The 20,823-nt window shown below is 44.1% G+C and overlaps 1 pseudogene; it reads left to right on the forward strand.

Annotated features, from left to right (window-relative positions):
- Nucleotides 1–4,241: 4,241 nt before the first annotated feature.
- LOC116661016 overlaps nucleotides 4,242–20,823 on the forward strand; it is a 33,334-nt pseudogene continuing 16,752 nt past the window's right edge.

The raw sequence follows: 20,823 nt of genomic DNA on the forward strand, positions 1-20,823 counted from the left end.
GCCACTTCCCAGCATAGGGGATGCCCCAGATCACCCAGGACCTGAGCCAGGAGTGGATGCTCCTCCTAAAGTCCTCCTAAAGACCTCTGGTGGAGGACAGGATTCCAGCCTCTCCACAACACTCTGGGGAAGTGAAGACACTGAGTTGACAGTGGCCTTGGCAGAGCCAGAGAGAGATCCTAACACATTGATCACCAGCTGGGGAGCTGCTGTTCAGCCGCACTGACCTGTAAAATCCACATTAAACTCAGGCCTGGCTCTCCAGCTTCTGAATTTGATTTAGACCCCAGTAAAAGCCCCCAAGGCCTGATAATGACAAATCACCATTTCTCAGGGCTGTTCTACTCAGTGGACGCTTGAAGTAGCTACTGGGAAGAGCCAGACTTGTCTCAGCTACTAGGCACAAGGGGCCACAAGGTTCCCTACCCACTAAATGCCTCTTCAATTTGGCACTTCTCCCCCAGAGCGCTCATCACATTTGGAATTACTGGACCAAAATCTGTCTCCTCTGGGGGACTATAAGCTCCAGGGGGGCAGGGGCCACATCTGACTCATTCATGGCTAGATCCCCAGCATCAAGCCCTATGTGGAGACCACGGTAGATACTTAACAGATATCTAACGATTTCATCGTACATAATACTACGTTCATGACATCTCTTAAAAAAAAAAGTGTGATGATAATAATAACAATATTTAGCCAACATTGATTCAGCACCAAGTAGGGTACTAAATGATTTACTTTCAGTATCTTAAATAAAGTCAGAGAGACAGGATTTACATCTGACTTAGCCTTTCCCCAAATGCATAACTTTGAGCAAGTGATTCAACCTCTCCGAGCCTCAGTTTCCTGACCTGCAGAAGAAATAAACAAGAATAATACCAATATGTATATGACGTGCATAGCATAGGAACAATTTTTTTTAAAGGGCCCAGCCCCCTCCAAGTCATCCTAATTTTAACTGCTCATGCCCATGACTTCCCAGTAATTCCATTTCTAGGAGTTTCTCCAACAGAAGAAAAACAATGGGCAGCTAAAAAAAGACAGTGCACAAGAATGTCTACTGCAACACTGTTAGTATGAGAAAATCTGGCAATAACCTAAATGTCCATCAACGGGGGATGGTCACATAAATCATAGCGCAGTGTATTAGCTCCCCAGGGCTATCGTAACACATGACCACCAGCTGGGTGCCTAAAAACAACAGAAATGCGTTCTCTCCCAGTGCTGGAGCCCAGAAGCCTGAAATCAGTGTGTCAGGAGGACCACGCTCCCTCCACAGGCTCTGAGGGAAAATCTGTTCCTTGCCTCTTCAGCTGCTGGTGGCCGTCAGCGTTCCTTGGCTCGTAGCATCTGTCTCTCTGCTTCGTCTTTCACGTGCCTTCACTCTATATGTGTCTGTCTGTTTGTAAAAGCTTCCTCCACATCCCTCTTCAAAGAATGCATGGGATAGCATTTAGGGCCCACAGGATAGTTCGGGATGACGTCCTCATCCCAAAACTCTTAATTTAATCATATCTGCAAGACCTTTTTCCCCAATAAGGTAACATTGGCAGGTTTATTATAGGCTGAATGTTTATACTGCACCCAAATTCATATGGTGAAGCCCTGACTTCCCAATGTGCTGGTATTTGGAGATGTGGCATTGGGAGGCTACTTAGGGTCAGATGAGGGTAGAGCCCTCAAGGTGGGATGGTACCCTTATAAGAAAAGAAACCAGAGAGCTCACTCCCTCACCGAGTGAACACAAGGAGGAAGTCGTGTGCGCACACAGCAAGATGCCAAGAGAAGAGGCTTCAGAACGAAATCTATGCTGCTAGCACCTTGAGTAGCCTCTGAATAGATGATAAAGGTTAAATGAGGTCATAAGTGTTGGGTCTTAATCCAATAAGGCTGATGACCATAGAAGAAGAGGAAGAGACACAGCAAGAAGGCAGCTGTCTGCAAGCCAAAAAGACAGCCCTCATCGGGAACCAAACCTTGCCAGAACCTTGATCTTGAACTCTCTAGCCTCCAGAACTGTGAGAAAATAAATTTCTGTCGTTTAAGCCACCCAATGTGTGATGTTTTATTATGGCAGCCCTAACAAACGCCCACTCCTTCACCCTCCCCTGCTCTCCCTCTCCCAACAAAGAAAGAAAATCAGCAAAGGGGAAATTTAGGAGCTGGGTTTCCCTAACATGAAGCTAAGTCACCAGCTGGGGATAGCCTTTTAGAAAGGCAAGTACCCAAAATAAGTGAAACACTGACATCGCAAAGGTCGCAAACACAGATGCACAGAGAAGCCAGGCAGGGACCAGAAGTGAGTGAAGTGGGCTGGAGGTGCAGAAAAGGGAGAGGCAGGACCGAGAGCCCCACATAAAAGACACGGCCACTTCTTGGCCTCAGCCAGGCTTGCTGTAGACACACCAGTCAAGTGTTGGCAGATTGTGCCCTTTCATTTTTTTAAAAAAGAATCTCTTAATCTGCATTTGCATATGAAACTTCCAGAGTTTTAAACACGGCACCCTTGTATAGTCCAAACGAAACACATGTATGGGCTATTTCTAGACTGAGGGCAGCCAGTCTGTGGGTGTGTGTGCAAAGCCCTACAGGATCCAGCTGGAGGGAGGGAGGGAGGGGAACAGAAAGAGAACATGCTATGGAGTCACAAACTTGAGTTCAAATCCTGGGTCCAACACTCCGTTGCTGTGCTACTTAACAGGTCACTTAACCTCTCTGATCACTCTGAGTTAGTTGTTTAATCCTGTTGTTTCCAATAATCTGCCAATGCGAATAATGCTATTAGAAGTCATGCTGTACATGTGTCAGGTTGCATTGTACAAGTATACCTGGGGGAGAAGTTCCTGAAAGAGAGACTGCCAAACGTTGCAGGTTGGATTCTCTGGAACAAGTGCTGAGACGGAGTTTAGATCGGAAAATGTTTATTAGGCATATATGGCCACATAAAGCCTTGTACGAGAAATGTTCACAGCAGCATTACTCATAATAGCCAAAAAAGGTAGAAACAACTCAAATGTCCGTCAGCTAAGGAACGGATGGATACAAGTGGCACATCCATGGAGCAGAATAGTATTTGACAATAAAAAGGAGTGACCTACTGATGCATGCTGCACCATGATGAACAATGAAAACATTACCCCGAGTAAAACAAGTCAAACACAAAAGACCTCGTGTTGTATGATGCCATTCATCTGGAATGCCCAGAAGAGGCAAGTCTTTGGAGATGAAAAGTGTATTAGCGCTTGCCTGGGGCAGAAGCTTGGGGGAATGCTAATGATGATGGGTTTTTTTTGGGGGGGGTGGGGGGATGAACATATTCTGAAACTGATTGTGATTCGCAACTCTGTGAACACACTCAAAACTAACTGTCCACTTTAAGTGGGTGAATTGTATTTCAATAAAGTTGTCCCTGAAATGTTGAAGGGAAGAGGGAGGAAGGAGAACTGGGCAGCCAAAAAGTCTAAACTGCAATGCAGGCCCAGTGAAGCCAGCCAAGCAAGCAGAGACTGGCTGAGCCAAGACAGCCAAGCCTTTACACCCGTTTCTTTCGGCGATGGGATGGTGACCGCTCCAGAAGGCACGGCCTTGGTTGGGTGAGGGAGCTCTCTGCAGCTGACAGATGGAAGCCATCTGCTGACCACACTCCCCACCGCAGAGCAGCAAATCCTCCCCTGAAGGGGGGATCTGGGAAGCACAGCTCCATGTCTACCTCACCAACTCAAAAGGCAAATTTAATTAATTTTGATAGACAGGGCCACACTGCATGACTGTCACTGTTACCACTGCCATCCAAGAATTCCCCAACCACTGGCAATATTTTTATATCTGGCAGGTGGGATCCTATGGAACGACAGCAGGGGACAAATTTTAGAAGACCACCCTGGGAAAACCTCAACTGCCGCATGAAAGACGCTTCATTTTCTCCTGTGAGGACCGGGAGCCCCAGCATGGTTCTCTTGTTTTCCAAAGAGAGCTGACATGATGTAAAGCTATACTTTAGAATACTTACTCTAGAGACAGCATGCAAGATGGATTGGAAGGGGGGTACCCAGAAGACAAGGAGACTAATTAGTAGATTATTGAACCACCCAGCCATGGGGTGGGGAGGGCGCGTGGTTGCCGCAGAAAGGGAAGGAAAGGATAGAAGGAAGAAGGAATTTTTAGCGCACCTGGAGGCTGACTGGACCAGGGTGCAAAGGAGAGGGTAACTTCTTTTAGTCCAAGCCCAGGGGCATAGGATGGATGCCCTGGCCCTATCCCACGATGATGCCAACCTGCTAAAAACCATCCCCACCTACCCGTGTCCTGCCATCTCCACTATTATCACCACCACCTCTTGCGTGGGCAACTCTACCACCTTCTAACTGATCTCAGAACATCCATTCTGGCTTGCTGCAATCTACTCCCCTTACAGCAGCCAAAGGGACCCTCTTCAAACTTAAATTAGGTCCTGTCACTCCTAGATTCTAACTCCCCCAACTTGCACCTCATTGTCCTTGGGATAAAGCACCATATGTACAAGGCCCTTCATCGGCTGCCCCTGCCCACCTCCCCAGTCTCATTTCTTACCAGTCCCCACTCCTTTCCTTGCTGAACTTCCTTCGAGACTCTGAAAGTTCCACATTCCCTTTTGCCTCTGAGTCTTCACACGTGCTGTTCCTCTGCGTTCAATATTCCCTAATCTCTAGCCTACTCCCTACTTAAACTGTTAAGTGTCCGGTTAGATGTTGCCTATTCCAGGAAGCCTTCCCTGATCACCACACGTTAAGATTGGACAAGTTGACTGTGGTAGATTATCTGCAGGGAATGGCACAGACCATTCCCTCTCTCTGTTTGCACCCACACTGCTTTCCCCATTACGAGGTGGAATTTGTTTCCCCATTCCTTGAATCAGGCTGGTAGTCAGCTTGCTTTAACCAACAGAATGCTTCAGAAGTGGCTTCCTAGGGTGTCAGATTTCAGACCTTAAGAGGCTACACAACCTTTTCTGCTTCCACTCAGAGGTGAACGCAGCCTTGGGGCAGAGAAGTCCAGGAGACAGAAGCACCCCGTGGAGGAGAACCAAGGTCCTAGACTGTGTGCGAACCAACACCATGAGAACAAAGTGGCTGAGCCACCTGAACAAGCCCCAGGATAGTCCAACCATCCCTATGAGGTGCCAGACGCGTGACTGGGGCCACCTTGGACCCTCCTGTCCCAGTCCTGTTGCCTCAGCCAACACCATGTGGAACAGCAGTAAGTCATTGTAACTGAGCCCTGCCTGAATCCCTAGCCCATAGAATTGGGAATAATGAAATATCTGCTTTAAGCCACTATATTCTGGAGTGCTTTGATATAAAGTAATTGATAAAATGCCCCTCTCCTTAGTTCCTGCGGCACCTCCTGATTACTTCTATTGTGGCTTCTGTTTTATTCTCTTACTTGCTTGTTTAATCCTTTCTGCCTCTCCCATTCATATACGCATTAGCACCAGGAGGAAAAGGACTAAACTATATCTTGTTCAGCACTGTATATATATATACACATACATAGATGACCTTGGAAAGCTCTCAACTTGAAACACCTGGAGAACCAAGCATCCACTCTTACTCCTGTAAACCATGCACATGTCGCAGGAGAAATCAGAGTTCTTCTTTCCCCACGGGCCTTTGGAACCCCACTCTTCTCCAGGTCTGCAGCTTAGTCATGAGGTAAAGCAAGGATAGGTTTGCCCCAGCACAAGGGGGATCTGACAGTAAGGAGTTCAAGGCAGCCTGTGCTTCTGGGACATGCCACGCCTCCACTGTCTTCTGGGAAATCTCCACCCTCAGAAGCAACTCCAGACCCCAATTAACACTCAGCCCACAAAAACTATAGGATCCTTAAGTGCAAGGATTATACACATCATCCTTTCATTTCTGCCCCTCAGAAACTAGAACATTTATTGGCTCACATTCAATAATCAAGTAATTCGTGTATGAGACAGAAAGGGAGGAAACAGAATGGACTTGATAGAAAGGGGGGAAAGGAATGGCCATTTGATGCCAATTGTGCAGTCTTGGGTAAGTTACTTAACTTTTCAAACATCATATACTTTCCTTACCTGTAAAATGGGCATAATGATTTTCTGACAGATAACATTTATTGAATACTTCCTATGTGCCAAGCACAGATCCAAATGCAGTATCTCATTTAATCCTTGTAGCCTATGAAGTAGCTACTATTAGCTATCTACATTTTATTCTTTTTTGCCTATTTTTATGCCCCAAACTCACTCTAATTTTGTTTTGTTTTGCCCTTTGCAGTTCAGTTTAAATACATACACGCAACCATTTCACAGATGAGAATGTAATTAAGTAACTCGCCTAGGATCACATGGCTTCTAAGTGGTTGCGTTGGGATTCGACCCCAGTACTGTGAGCACACAGAGTGGATATGAAGACTAAACAGGATGATGGATATAAGATGCCTAGTGTAGGTCTTAGTGTGCGTGGATTGTTATTAGGAGGCAGGGAAGGAGAGAGGGAAACAGGATATCAGATCTGTCGCTCTAGTTTCTTTCTTCTGTCTGCCTCCCCTCCCCAGGTAGGGGAGAATCAGATGCATCATTAGCTAATGATTATCATTTTATTTTATTTATTATTTTTAAAACAATACAATGAATACCATAAATTCATTGACCAAATGAAGAACCTACATGTTAGCAATAATTTCATCTCCTCATGTGCTCCTCCCACCCTACCGCCTGCCTTTCTCTCAAAGGTAACTACGATCCTAGATGTTGGATCACTCACTTCACTGATTTTTTCTTTAGTTTTTTCACATATATATGCCTAACAATAAATTGTTTCGCTCTGCTTGTCTTTAACTTTCTAATTTCTAGGTCTGTCAATTATAGGCTCTTAATTCTCTCTCATCGTGGTTGAATTTTACAAGCTCACTCAGGCTACCATGTTTTGCTGTGTGGGCTCTTTGGTGCACAAGGGTTCCCAGCTGAGGGCGCAGGTAGAGGCTGAATTCCACCCTGAAGCTCCTCTGGACTTCTTCTAACCAGCACAAGATGCCGTTTCTCCCACCAAGCCACGTATTATGAGGCTGCAGCCATCGAGAGGGGAAGGACACTTTCTCTTATTTGCACAAAGGGACTACAAGGGGTGATGGGGACTCTGAGTTCACCTCCCCTGGATCACCAGCAACCCCTGTCAGACCTTCCACTTTCAAGGCCAAGATAGAGCCCAATGGGACTATAGATAGGAAATGACCCACAGTGACAGCCTCTGGAGACAGCTGCCTCGTGAGATTCACTGTTCCCACTGGAAGCTCGCTGGCCTCACTCCATTGGTCTATCTCTAACCCATCAGGAGGGATTTCCTAATCATGTTTCAGGGGCTTTAAGATTTATGTCAAGGGGCCTTGATTTATTGAATTAATGCTGCTGAGCAGAACTGTAGCTGTTAAACAGTGTGGAGATCTGGATTTTACAGCAATGTAACTAATAAGGCCATTAACACAAACGGGGCCTGCCGCTGGCCTTTATAACACCATAAATCTCTCTTCCCTCTGGAAGTATTTATGGGATGGCATGCACTCAGAGCCCACTGCCTTTTCTGTGCTCTGCTCCCAAGGCTTGGTCAGGAGGATGTGTTGCCCAATAAGGGGGCTAGTTGGGACGAAGGAGGGAGAGAACTGAACCTGGGCTGATTCTCAGCTTCCATCCCTTCCATCAACTGGAAAGGCTGGCCATTGCCGTGGGCAGATGTAGATCTTTTAAATTATTATTTATGTATTTATTTCCCATTTATGGAGCACTTACCATGTGCCAAGCCCTTTGAAAATTTAGTGACCATGAATTTCCCAGCACCTTGTCGGGAGTGAAGTATGTGTGCTCCCACTGAACTTAATTTCTGCCTTTAACACCCCCGACCACCACCAAACTCTCTGAAGCAGAACATTTAATCTTGTCACTTCCAGCTAAACTCAATCATTTTAGTGGTTTTTATTTTTCTCATGGATTTTAGCGTAAACCAAGTCAGATTTTGGATTTTCTCGCTCCTTTCCTCTTAGTGGAAAAGATGCCAAGCTCCAGGGGGTTGTGCAAATATCTCCACGCCACCAGTGGAGAGGGGTGGCCAGGTCTTATTTGTATCTGTCCATGTCCTCTACTGACACCCACTGAGATGTAACCCACGCCATAGTGTCAGCCTCCAAACTGGCGACTCCTGGGATGGCACACACCTCATCTAGTCCTCACATTCTTTACTGAAGTACCTGCACCCCGACCAGAGGCAGCCTTGCACAACTGCTGCCTCACTCTCTCTCCCTCCCCAACTCCTAAACTCCAAGTCCCATGTAGGGGCCAGGGACCACGACACTCTAGGACCACTGGTTAGACACTCTCTGTACTTCACATGCCTGGCCATACCACCAACTGAAGCTAAGGATTCCTCTTGTCTCTGCTTTTGCAGGGCTTTTCAATTGGTTTTTCTTGGCATATTGGGGAGAACTCATTATTGTGCAGGACTGACATGGTAAGAATTTTAGCATTTCTGACCTCTACAGATAGATGCTCACGCCCCTCCTCCAGTCATTCTGTCAGCCCAAAACGCCTCCACCCATGGACAAATGTCCCTTTGGCAGTGTCCACCCTCCCTGACCACTACGAGGTCGCCTACTGAAGAGATACTTCAAAGGATGAAGAATTTGCTAGTGATTTCTGACATTATCAGCCCCAGCAGAGAAACCTTTAATAAATGGTTGAAGATGGTGTAGTTCTGAGTGATATCTGCGAATTAACCAAGACAACCAGCGGAAAGAAATTCAAAAGAGGGCATGACAGGGCGGCAGACTGGCAGGGTGTTGGGTAGAGGAAGAGGGCAGCCGGGAACCTAATTAGCCAGGACTGCTCATATCTCAGCTGCTCTGCTCCCTAGCTGCCTCCTGACTCATGACATGTTGAAAATGAAATCATCACGAAGCACTCACACACAGCCACTTGTTAGAAACGGGTCCTGAGTAGGCTTAATTGGAAGAAGAGGAAGAGGGAGGAAGAAGGGCATGGAAGAAGGGAAATGGTGGGTGGCAGCTGATTGTGGGTCCCTCACACATAGGGTACCACCCAAGATAGGGTATTTTTGAAGGAACTGGGGTTTTCTCCACTTCTCCCCACTCCCGTCCTGCTACTCCACCCACTAATGACTTGTAGAGCACCAGTTCTCAACAGGGTATGTTGGTTCACTCAGAAGCATGGAAATTGATAATGCAATGTGCTGAAAGTAACCCTACTGTGGTTAAAAATCACTAACAAGTCTTTAAAAAAAATGATTTTCTCCCTTCTTTCCATGTCTTTCTTCAATCCTTTAAAAAATTAATTGAAATAGATTGAAGTTGTCTGTATAATAACTTCATTTTATGGCACTTATATTCCAAAATCCTCTTACATAGAAGAGAAAAAAAAAAGAGTTCCAGAGTGGCTTAGATATGAGCAGGTCACAACCCCAACCGATTTCATCTTCCCAACTCAATTATAAATGATGTTCATCCTCTACCTTCTACACCTTTCACTACCCACCTCACCACTAAAGAAAAAAAGTTTTAACTTTTGAAATTAGCATACTGTAACATGATAAAGAACAGTGGAGTCATATAGAACTGAGTTCTAATCCTTTTTTGGACATTCAGTGGCTCTGGGATTAAGAGCAAATTACTAACCACTCTGAGCCCTACTTTTCCTCCCCACTGGATACAGCCATTGGCAGCTCAGCTTCTGGACCCTGGATGCTGCTGAGAAATGGGGAACCTGATTCCTGTATTGCCAAATCGCACAGGGCTGTTGTGAGGATCACAAGGTTGTTGTGAGGATCAAGGAAGATAATGGATGGAAGGGTTCTCTGTAACATTCAATCAGATACCGTAGTGCCTTGGTTATATGCAATGACTTGTGCATTCCATGGATTATTTATATCTATCTCCTTGTTCTGCCTCTAAATTAATCCTAGATTGGAGATCTGGCCAGAGTGAATGAGTAGCAGCCCTTTTGCTGCCTACGCTACAACCATTTACTCTCTCTTCTTTTCCCAACACAACTCTGATTTTATTTACTCTCTCAACAGCCAAGCGCTTGTACCGGGGCTGTGCCCCTCTTAACCCCAAGAGACGGGTGAGTCTTGACTGGTCAAAACCAATCATAACAATTTCATTGTCCTTGTCAGTTACTGGCTGAAGCATGGACATGTGACAAAATTTTGACCAACGGACACAATGGGAAGTCTGCTGGGGGCTCTGGAAAATGTATTCCTTGCTCTTACAAAGTCAGTGCCTTTGATGCCTGAAGCTGTTGCAGCCATCTCTGAGCTCAAAGGGAAAAGTATAAGGACAAAAGCTAGCTGTTGAGACTTTGAGATCCTCAATGTCTTTGATCCTCAGAATTAACTCTAGATCCGCCCAGCCTAGAGATGTTCTGATATGTAGGATATGGTGTATGGTGATCACACATCCTTGTCTTAGTCAGCTCAGGCTGATGTAACAAATTGTCATAGACTGAGTGGCTTAAACAAAAGACATTTAATTCTTACAATTTTGGAGGCTGGAAGTCAGAGATCAGAGTGGTCAGGTTTTGGTGAGAGCCCTCTTCCAGATTGTAGAAGACCAACCTCTCCTTGTATCCTCACATGATGGAAAGAGAGCTAGCTAGCACTCTGGCTTTCTCTTATAAGGGCACTAATCCCATTCATAAGGGCTCCACCCTAGTGACCTAATGATCTTTCAAAAGCCCCACCTCCAAATACCATCACATTGGGGATTAGACTTCAACATATGAATTGGGGGTGGCAGACATAAATGTTCATTCCATAACAACCCTGGTTTTCCTGGAACTGTTCCAGTTGACATTTGTACCAGTGTACTTTCTGAGTTAGGGTTTGTTCTGAACAATAGTTTCCTGGTTTGAATGATAAATTATATGGTCTCCCCACTGATAATAAATGCCCTTATTATGTAAGTCACTTTGAGTTAGATTTACTCTGTGCAGCCAAAATATTCTAATTAATACAAGGCTAGGGAGAGGTATAAAGGCTGTGTGCATAAATACATGTGTGTATTTATGCATATACTCAAGTACATGAATGACAATACTAAAGCTTAGAATGAATGTTTATAATAACCCCTACTTAAAATTTTCCATGCTTTCTCTTCCTCCCTCTTTAGTAAACACCATTATTGTGGAAACAGAAAAAAAACATGAGAAAGAAACAAATAATGACATAATAATCTGAGATTTCATCTTCTCCCAAATGCCTCGTGAATCTTTAAGGCAGAGCTCTGTGCCTCTCCTACCCAACACACTATTTTTTCACTACTGTCTCATGCAGTCAAACCCTGATCCTTCTCAGTGCATGTAGCACTTAAACTTCCCCAATAGTTATATGTGCATTGTCAGAAAGTACATCTACAAATGCTTGTTCTTTCTCTCTCCTTCATCTGTCCTTCCCCAGTCACTCTGGTAATAGCTTCAATTTGCCAGTTGCCCTCTCCCCTTATGCTGTGATCAGCAGGGTGGGGTTGACTTGGCCACTGTCACAGAGAAAACTGAGCAGTCAATTGATGTAGTGTGTCGAACAAGGGCCCCATTAGTTTTCTTATCATCTGGCAAGCCTCATCCATTAGCTTGGCTGATTTGAGACAAGGTTTCAAGGTAAATCTAGCAGGCAGACACTCTACGTTAAGACAAAAGCAAGTTAGAACACTCAATGCCTGCCCATCCTGTAAATGACCCTTAAACATAAACTCTTTCTCTTTTTTATTTCTCACCTGGTGCAAATCCAAGTGTCTGAAATCAACCTCTAACCACCCAAGGTCAGGAGTATCTGGACTTGGAAATTGGAATCAAGGAACTTAGAAGATACTCACAGCTGTTACTAACACTCTTTCCAAATCAATGAAACAGGCACTCCTCTACTCTGATGGTAGCGGTATAAAAAGGTACAACAGCTCTGAGAGGGCAGTATGATCATATGCACCAAAAACCTTCCTTAAAAGAATTCATATACTTCGATTCAGCAATCCAGTTTCTATGAATTTATCCTAAAGAAATAAGGGGATAAATATATGTGTGTATAAAATGTTCATAACATCGTTGTAATGGAAAAAATTAGAAGTGCTCACTGGCAGGGAATTGATGAAATGACCTGCGATACATCCATGAAATGGAGGATAGGATAGTTATTAAAATAAGTCCTTGTCATTTTAATGCCTGAGAGTGTAAACTGGTAGAACCATTCTGTAGGATAGTTTGCCGATGTGCATCAAAAGCCTTAAAAATGTTCACACCACTTGAAATTGTCACTAATACTGTTCACAATGTTTCTGACTCTCCACTTGCCAGACACATGGTAGAACTGAGCTTCATGGCCTCCTACTTATTATCCAAGGTTCTGGCTAATGAGTTGTAAGAAGAGCTGAATACGACTTCTAGGCCAGAGCATTGAACTGTCAATGTAACAGCCAGAAAACTCTTTTCTGCTTCCATGGTGACTATTAATGATTCCAATGGTGGAAGTTCCATCAGCTTCAGTTCCAGAGTGAGAAGACGTAAGTATAACTCAGTTGGATATGCAGGATGAATGGGAAATAAGCCTTTGTTGTTTTAAGATTTTTAGAGTTGTTTGTTACTGCAGCATATCCTACCTATGCTGACTGATACACCCTCTGACCTAGCATGCCCATCTCTAGAATTATAAGGAAACACTTTTACACATAGATATACATATTGGAGGATACTTTGTATACAGAGATATGTGTTGAAGGATATTAATCACAAAATTGCTCTTAACACACATACAAAACAGCCCTACAACACACCTATGATGCCAAGACAACGAGGTCAGAAGGCATGGCAACATTGTCCATATGCTACCGGCTTTCCTAAGAAGACCTGGGCCCCGATGTAGAACCAAGTCCCATTCCAGTTTTTCCATCTCTCCTACATAATGAGCCCCTATGGTCCAATCAACTGACTTTAGTCAAGGCTTCTCACAGTCCATTGAAGATGTTCTAATAATTTTAAACTTCAAAAGATAAAGGTTAGAACCTCAATCTCAAATCTCTGAGGTTCCTATGCAAATGTATCCAACTCTCTCCACAATAAGTTATTAAGGTCCATACAGCAAGGAATATAGGGAGAACAAGCCTTTATCTATCCCCAAACACACCCGCTGTGCTCTTTCCCTGGAACAGTGGGTACAAATTTGCTCTACACCTACATAACCCACTCAAGCCGAGTCTCTACCTTTAGATATAAAAGCCGCTAGAAGTGTAGAAACTTCTCTCAACTTGGAGGGAAATAATTTTTAAGTTTACCAGTTCACTATACCATTATTATTATGAATTATATTGACCACATTGACACTGATGAGAAACAAAACAAGGGCGTAGCAGAGAAAAGTGACATGTTTCACCATCCAGATCAGAATTTTCCTGGGGGTCTCTGGATGCCACTTCAGCAACAGCTCTTTAAAACTTAATGGCCCTACTGGATATCCCTTCTGAGCCCTAGAAAGTAGTTGGTGAAGAGAAAAAGTAGAATGAAAAGTCCCTGAGGCTCCCAAAGGGATAGTTTCTCAGTTCCTAGAAGACCTTATAAGTTGCTAGTGGTGGCATTTGTGGCAATGGTCGTAGTAGGGGTGGTGGGGGTGATGGCAGCAGTGGTAATGGGTAAACATAGTAGACCTACTCGTCAGCCTAATCCTGACCTCTCAATTCACAAGACTGAATTAAATGTGACAGTAATGAGGCATTAATATTTACAAGGATTTAATATTTCATAGCCAGTCACTCACTCTAGAAACGGATTGAAAACAGAGAGGTTTGCTGTCACCAGGGAAAACAAGCAACTCAAATGCAATGAGAGAAGAGCAGGGAAGTAACAGGGGAGGGGACAGAGCAATGAGCAGAGAGGGAAGAACAGCCACCATGAGAGCTGAGGATCTTAGGGCACCAGCCTTCACAAGCTTTAAGCCTGGGAGACAGAAACATCACCAGAACGTCTGGTCAACCACTCGCACCTCCTATCTCTCTTCTTTCTATAATAGTCTGCCTCTGTTAGCTCATCTATCTCTCCTCCCACGTGGGGCAGAAAAGAAAAAGAAAGAGAATGTACCCTTTTACACCTGGAAAGCCAACAGGCAGACTTCAGGTAGCAAATCAAGTTGGGTAAAGGCTGCCACGCTGGTCACTGGTTGCCTTTGGGATATCTCCTCTCTAGGAATAGGTGAACCCTCCTACGTATCACAGTTTCCCCCAAAGAATATTTGGAGAAGTGGTCTGTAAGCTGGACTGGTAGTGCTGTCAAGGCGGGGACCAGGTCTGTCTTGATCACCAATGTTTCCCAAGGGCTGGAAAAATGCCTGCTGCATGGTCAGAGCTCAAGAATGTTTGAAAGATGAACAGATGAGTAGACAGCTCCATGGGATGTTTCATTTTTTAAACTTCCATAGTCAAATAACTGTGGGAAGCATGCAAATGCTAGCCCTCTCTTGGAGAATTACAGTGTAATATCAGAGAAGCCCTTGTCTAACTCTTTTTATCAATCAAGGTCTCAAATTTGTTTGAACATATTATCTGTCACCTTTTTTGGAATGTCTTAACTATTTCTATGGGACATGCTTTGGAAAATGCTGATCTATAGCATTACAGCACAGTGGAAAGAGCAAGAAATCTAGAGTCAGACAAATCAAGATTCAAACTCTCAACTTCACTACCTTCCAGCTGGGTTACCTTGGCCCAGCTGCTTAATCTCTCTGAGCCTCAGTTTCCTCATTTGTGATATGTGACTGTAACAATGTCTCCTTTCGGTATTTCACAGAGGCTGCTACAAAAATTAAACGAGATACTACACATGAAAAGTAAACTGCCTGCACATTGTAATTGTTGCTGTTTCTAAAAGCCAGAATCATGTCAAGGTGACATTCCCCAAGGCAATTCCCATTTCGGTATCAGACCCTACTAAAGGCGTCCCAAGGTACACTGCTTTCCGGGAGCTTCTTGGGCCGTGAAGGTACATTTCCAGGCGCAAGTGAGACTTTCTAACATAGAAAACAAACAGCAGAGTTTTTAAAAAGGCCTCTTGAAATATTGTAGCAGACACTGGTCATTCACAATACCTTTATCCCTTGCCACCTCCAGCTATTTGAAGGCTGGAAAGCCAAATACTCAATTTCCAGATGTCTCAGAAGCTATGGAAGTTACGGCTTACAAAATGTAAGCAGACATCTTCAGTGAGGCTTCTGGGAAAGTCTTGATTTTCTGATTTAATAAAGAACCAGGCAATACCAGCACAGCATTCTCATCACTCCTTTCTTGGACTAAGTACGGATATGAAGGCTGGAACAACAGCAGCTACCTTGCAACCTTGAGGGGAAGTACAAGGGAATTACAGAATCATTATTACGGAGTTATTAAGTCAATGCACCGGGGTCAGAAACCACCTTCCTTCAACTTCATGTTATTAAGAAAAAAGTTTTAATCACTAGAGTCAGGTTTATGCTACTTGCAGCTGAAAAAAAAAAATCCTACCTGATAAAAATAGTGGGGAAAAAAAGGGTTTGATTGGGACTTTATCTTTAAAATCAAACTTAAAATTAAGAAAACACATTTGTATATTATATGGAAACAAATTTAAGTTATAATTAAGTTGCTCTATAAATCCCATGCTCTAATCCTCCAAACCAAGAATGTATTATTGATTTTGTTGGGACAGAGCATAATTTTTCTAACCAAGTTACATCCCAACACGTTATGGAGATGATTCAGCTCATATTTGACTTTTACAGTAAATTCATTAAGATGAGTCTCTTCGATTTTCCTGCTGGTCTCTTAGTCCTCTGCTCTCATCCCTCCCCTCTGCAGCTCCCATTGTAGGGTCACTTTTGTAGGTTTTTCTCTTCTTTAATTGCCTAAAGCTGCCAGGTGCTCAGCTGTCAAGGGCTTTGCATGAGACGTGAGAAGTTCACCAGCATCATTGTCATCAGCGTCTGTAAGACTGCAGGTCCACTTTGCAGTGAGTTTGCACTATGTTTCTTTAATGCTGTTAGATGTTCACAACACTGGATACTTGAAGAAGAGGCTGAGACATTGACTTGAAGGTAGGGAGAGGCTAGTGTTGAGTGAAAAGAAGCATCTGTAGGGGGACTGATTTTTTAAGTGGACGGTTCATTGGTGAACATTTTAATGCATTAATGGGATTCAGAAATCTACCCCTGGTGTTCACCTTGATGAAGCCATGAAGGCAAGAGAATAGGAGTCAGAAGACTGTGCTCCGCTTCCGCCTCTGGCCCTGATCTGCTGTGTTACACGGAGCAAGTCATTTCCTCTTGCTGGGGCTCAGTTTTCTCAACTGCAAAGTGACTAGACTGTATACATTCTAAGATCCTTCAACTTCTAAAAAGTCCATTATCCTGCACACAATTGGTAATGAGTAGGGGGGTGGGTCACAAGCTTGAGTTCAAAAGCTAAGAAAGTCTGAAAAGGGTGACAAAAACCCCCGAACAAGGTCCTTTGCTAAATCTGACTCAAGCTACACATTTTCAACTTGAGGACTGCCTCGATCTCTTAGCAGCAAAGAAACTAATTAGATTTAATAAGAGACAAGGCTGCTAAATGAAAGCACAGGAGAAATATCACATTGCTGAAGATTAACACATGCTCTGGTCTGTCCTCATTATAAAACCAGGGCTCCCATTTGTCCTGGAATCTGTGACCCAGACAGAGTGAGAGGAACAAGCAGCTTATTCATCTAGGATAAGTAAGGATTTCATCTCCAAGGAAGAACAAGAAATACAAGCACCATTTACAAAGTGAAAACACGTAAGTGGTAAAAGGCCAATCTTGCCCCATCTTACTGCTCAAAAAAGTCCCTAATGCTTGAAATTGTTTCCCACTGAACCAACATACCCATCTAGCATGGTGTTCAAAGACCTCCACAATCTGGTCCCTGCAGGTGTCTCTGCCCTTGTCACTCACTATTTCGAGTCTTTTACTTTGTACTCCAGCCATCAAGGAATCCAATATTTTAAATATTAGGGTACATTCCATTTGCACTGAGCTCTTCCTCACTTCCACAGATGTACTTCTTCTGTATTTCTCAGAATTCTCTTTCCTTCCTTCTATTCTATCCTTCAGACAAACTATTCACAGTTCCCTGAGCATGTTCCCTGAAGCCTCTTCTTCCAGGGACACTTTATCAGTTACAGTGTACTTCACTACAATTAACAGAAGACCCAACTAAAAATAACTTAAACAATGCAGCACTTAAAATAGTTTGTTCAGTGGCTCAACATCCTCAGGTGTGACAGCCCCACAACACGTGCACAGGGTGGCAAAATGGTTGCCACAGCTCCAGGTATCACAACTCACTTAACAGCACCCAAAGGCATTCAAATGAGAACTTCATCTTCTCAACTTTCCTCTTCATGAAGGAGAAAAATTGTTCCCAGAAGCTCCTGCTCCCAGCAGAATTTCCCTCAAATTTCACCAGCCATAAAAGTTCTTAAACTTCCCAGGAGTAAAATTTATCAAGCATTTACCCTCTGCTCCATTTCTAAATGTCACCAGATCTCCCCTCAACTTCACGTCTGATTTTTTAATTTTAGCAACATTTACTGAATATTAATAAGTGCTAGGCACTCTGCTAAGCTCTCTAAAAACATTATCTTATTTGGCTCTTAGAACAACTCTGTGAGACAGGCATTGTTATACCCATTTTAAAGTTGACAAAACAGCCCAGAAAGGTTGAGCAACTTGCCCAAGGACACACAGCTAGAAAGAGGTGTTACATGGAGCAAGTCACTTCCTTCTGGGAAAGGATTCAAATCCAAGTATGTCCAACTCCAAAGCCCAAGCTCTCAGCCACTGTGTCCTTCTCACTCCTATGTCCTCTTGACATTCTTTACCCCTCAATGGCTCCTTCTCTTTAACACCATAGAAGTCTCCCTGTCTAATGGATGCTTTCCCATTGCTTAGCAACATTTTCAGATCTTCCCTATAATTAAAGAAAAATGAGGGCCGTTTTTCTTCACCCTATTCTCTCCTCAATCTATCAAACTTCTCAAAAGCACCTCTTTACACTCACCGATTCCACATCCTCAGTACACATTTACTCTTGACTTAATCTAGCATCCTCTCCTGCCTCCCCACTGAAACAGCTCTGCCCAGGGTTATCAGCACTAACCAATCGAATGGCTTCTCCCCAGGCTCCCTCCTCCTGGACCTGATTGATTGGCATGGTAGCCAGGCAGCTGCCCAGGGCTCCACTCTACTTGGGACTCTGAAAGATCACTAGAAATATAACAACATGAAGAAAACTGTGTTTATCAGAACTCCTCTCAGGAGCCAGTGCCATGGGCAGTTAGAAAGTAAACTTTGATCAGTTACTCAGTGAAGGGCTAGGAGAGCTCCCCAGGAGCCATGCCTGCGTAGCAACAAATGCTCTCCAGCTGCCCACCTATGAGGGTTGGTCTTTTTTTTTTTTTTTAACATTTTTTTATTGAGTTATAGTCCTTTCACAATGTTGTGTCAAATTCCAGTGTAGAGAACAATTTTTCAGTTATACATGAACATACATACATTCACTGTCACATTTTTTTTTTTCCTTCTGTGAGCTACCACAAAAAAGGGGAGGGTTGGTCTCTTTAGCTGCAGGGCTGCTGTTTGGCTGATGATTGAATGCAAGCCCGGAGCCAGAGATAATTGCTTGGGTCAGTAGAGGAGAGGCTTTTGCCCCATGAGGTGCTCAGGCCCTCCTCCAAATTAATGCCAAGCAAATATTTAAAGAACATTCATTTGAAGGGCACAAAATTATTAGCCTACTCTATGAACCTACATTTTTCAGTCCAGATAAATCTGCTGTATGTAGTATGACTGACCCACTTCCTCCTGTCCCTGATGGTCTGGTCTGTATTCTTCTGGGCCCCAACAACCAACTGGTAAGTCCATTCTCCCTCTCCTCTTCATTTCCTCTGCCTCTTCCTACATCTACAATGGGGACATGTCCCCAGGCTCTGACTTCAGACTCCCCTCTACATCTTCTCCCTCCTGATCACCACCATTCCCAGGTGTATTCCTTATCTACTGCTGCATAACAAAGGACCCCAAAACTTCGCAGCTAAAAACAATAAACATTTGTTATCTTAGTTTCCGCCAATCAGGAATCCAGGAATGGCTTAAGCAGGTGTTTCTGGTTCAAGGTCTTTCAAGAGGCTGCAATCAAGATATTAACCAGGACTGCAGTCATCTCAAGGCATGACTTGGGGGAGAACCCACTTCCGAGCTCACCCACATGCTTCTCCACAGGCTGCACCATAACACAGCAGCTGGCTTCCCCAAGAGTGAGTGGTCCCAGAGAATGCACCCAAGATGGAAGCCACAGTCCTTTTATAACCTAATCTCAGAGTGACATCCCATCACTTCTGCTGTATTCTATGCATTAGAATCAAGTCAAAGTCCCATCCACACACAAAAGGAGGGGATTACACAAAGGCACAAATGCCAGGAGGTGGGGATCATTGGGGCCAATTTAGGGGCTGCATAGCATCCAAGGATCTCCCGTCAACTCTTAGGAGGGTCATTTCTTTTGTCATGACCCTTTCATCTCTCCATTCCCAACTGCCTGCTAAGTCATTCCACGGCAGGTGGCTGGTACCTCATGCTCTACGTATGTCAAACCAGCTTTTATGTGCTCCCTTAGAGCAGCCCAATTTGCCTTCCTTGTTCCACTGATGGCATTGTTGTTTTCCCAGCCCCTGAAGATTTGGGGCATTGAGTCATCCTTTGTTCTTTAATCCAACAAAAATCCTCATGTTGCCGTTTACTGAGCCCCTGATATGTGCCAAGCTCTTTCATGGACATTATCCTATTTAATTTTTGCAGCACTGGAAGGTGAATGAACTCATTTTTCTTTCAAAGGGAAGTCAATTTCCTGGAGTTGGGTCCCATTCTATGCACTGAGAAACAGCAATGAATAAGACAGGTACCATCCCTCAGGCTCTTGTAACCTAGCAGAGAATTTTCCCGTACTAAGTGGCCCATGGCTGAGATCGCATGTTGTATACAGTGAAAACCTAGGGCTTGGAATAAAAGATATCTAGGTTCAAGTCCCCGTTTATCCACTTACCAGGGAGGTGACCTCGGGCAAGTTATTGAACCTTTCTAGAACCCAGTTCCCTTCTGTAGCAAAATAACAGTGTCCACCCCATGTAGCTATTTTGAGTATTAAAGGAGATGACACAAGTATTCCCCTTGGCACAGGGCCTAGCACACCAGGGCTCAACAAAAGGGAGGTTCTGATGGTGACATATGATGACGATCACTGTGACATTTTCCCAACTCACAGCAGCAATAATCGCTAACATGTATGGAGAGCCACTGTGCACCAGATGCTTTCCTAAGCACCACATGTGCAATAATGCACTCCATCTTCACAGCAACTCTGTGAATTATTAGACATATCATGATGTCCATCTTCTATATGAGGAAACTGAGGCACAGAGAGGTCAAGCCAGCAAGGGGGCAGAAACAGAATTTGAACCCAGGCAGACTAGCCTCAGGGCCAGGAAGGAACTGGATAGAATTTTAGAAGTGGAGACATCTAAAAACCCAGTGTTCAGGGAATCACAGTGGTGTGTGTGCGCGTCTGTCTGTGTGCATGACAATGTGTGTGCATTTGTGTGTGTGACTGTGTATGTGGGATTATGTGTGTGGCTATACACAGTGCTCGTTTTGTGTGTGTGTGTTCCTGCTCACTCTATTGGGTAGAGAAAAAGAAATCTACATTCTGGGTCATATTTTTGCCTT

The sequence above is a fragment of the Camelus ferus genome, chromosome 32 (assembly GCF_009834535.1).
Source record: "Camelus ferus isolate YT-003-E chromosome 32, BCGSAC_Cfer_1.0, whole genome shotgun sequence".
NCBI classification, from domain to species: Eukaryota; Metazoa; Chordata; class Mammalia; order Artiodactyla; family Camelidae; genus Camelus; species Camelus ferus.